This window comes from Piliocolobus tephrosceles, chromosome 12, assembly GCF_002776525.5.
Source record: "Piliocolobus tephrosceles isolate RC106 chromosome 12, ASM277652v3, whole genome shotgun sequence".
In the NCBI taxonomy this organism is placed as follows: domain Eukaryota; kingdom Metazoa; phylum Chordata; class Mammalia; order Primates; family Cercopithecidae; genus Piliocolobus; species Piliocolobus tephrosceles.
Genome location: NC_045445.1, coordinates 27,190,789 through 27,192,440, shown reverse-complemented (window position 1 = coordinate 27,192,440; position 1,652 = coordinate 27,190,789). Strand labels below are relative to the sequence as shown.

Genomic DNA, 1,652 nt, shown 5'->3' with positions numbered 1-1,652 from the left:
GTTTCTGAGTGTCACGTGGAGATAAAAATAAACACACCCTATATGCTTACAAAGTGTGCACCTTTCTTGTAAACTTATACTGCGTGTATGTGGGAGTAAAACTGCTCTGTAGAACTTGTGTGAGTTAAATCTGCTATTATCTTCTATCATTTTCTTTGTATTCACTTCTATTCATTAATAGTATATTCTTAAAAAGTAGCACCAGGGACCTCCTAATTACTCAGAACATTTGGTTTTGCTGTTATCATTATTAAATACTTAACCATGTTAAAATTATGTAGTGTAATATAACAAACGTCCATGTATCCAGTACACAAAAATTTTAAAATATCAACCTCGTAGTATTTCTATAATATTAAATAACTTAATACAGATAAAGTGTTTTGAAAAGTGCTAAACACTAAATACTGAAGAAACATTAATGAATATGATGATATCATCTTCACTTACTGTATTTTCTTGTGACATTTTAAGGAGAAATAAAACTTTCTTACAAGTAAAGATCCCAGAGCACAGTCATGGCGGCGGCCGGAGCTGCTGCCCCGGACGATGGCGAGGATGCCGCGCCGGAGGCTGAGGCTCTGGCCGCGGCCCGGGAGCGAAGCAGCCGCTTCTTGAGCGGCCTGGAGCTGGTGAAGCAGGGCGCCGAGGCGCGCGTGTTCCGCGGCCGCTTCCAGGGCCGCGCGGCGGTGATCAAGCACCGCTTCCCCAAGGGCTACCGGCACCCGGCGCTGGAGGCGCGGCTTGGCCGGCGGCGGACCTTGCAGGAAGCGCGGGCTCTCCTCCGCTGCCGCCGCGCGGGAATATCTGCCCCAGTTGTCTTTTTTGTGGACTATGCTTCCAACTGCTTATATATGGAAGAAATTGAAGGCTCAGTGACTGTTCGAGATTATATTCAGTCTACTATGGAGACTGAAAAAACTCCCCAAAGTCTCTCCAACTTAGCCAAGACAATTGGGCAGGTTTTGGCTCGAATGCACGATGAAGACCTCATTCATGGTGATCTCACCACCTCCAACATGCTCCTGAAACCCCCCCTGGAACAGCTGAACATTGTCCTCATAGACTTTGGGCTGAGTTTCATTTCGACACTTCCAGAGGATAAGGGAGTAGACCTCTATGTCCTGGAGAAGGCCTTCCTCAGTACCCATCCCGACACTGAAACTGTGTTTGAAGTCTTTCTGAAGAGCTACTCCACCTCTTCCAAAAAGGCCAGGCCAGTGCTAAAAAAATTAGATGAAGTGCGCCTGAGAGGAAGAAAGAGGTCCATGGTTGGGTAGAAAAATGTGTATGACAGCCACACACAGTGAAGCTCTTTTTTCAAAGTAAATTGAAGACATGCTAAAAGTATGAGATGAGATCTAAGTAAAGGTGTTAAGGTATTTTTAAGTGGTGTGTGATCGTGCCTGTGGTGTCATTATCATCTGCACTTCACTCTACTCAAGAGCTTACTATGTGTCTAAGTCATGTTCTAGGCAGAATTGGGTATTTAAAGTAAATCTAGGACAGGCTTCTCCCAGACTGTGACATGTATGTCTCAGATATATGGGTGTGGCGTTGAACCACATAATGAGAATGTTACTCTCTTTTTAGTCCTTGTGAGACAAGGATGAAGTCTCGGTGATACTCACCGAGCTTACTGGCCCTCTGAC

The 1,652-nt window shown here is 45.0% G+C and overlaps 1 pseudogene across 1 annotated transcript; it reads left to right on the top strand.

Moving 5' to 3' along the window:
• Window positions 1–510: 510 nt before the first annotated feature.
• Window positions 511–1,389, top strand: LOC111531561 (annotated as a pseudogene). Its single transcript, XR_002728314.2, has one exon. The product of XR_002728314.2 is annotated as an EKC/KEOPS complex subunit TP53RK pseudogene (transcript).
• Window positions 1,390–1,652: the final 263 nt, after the last annotated feature.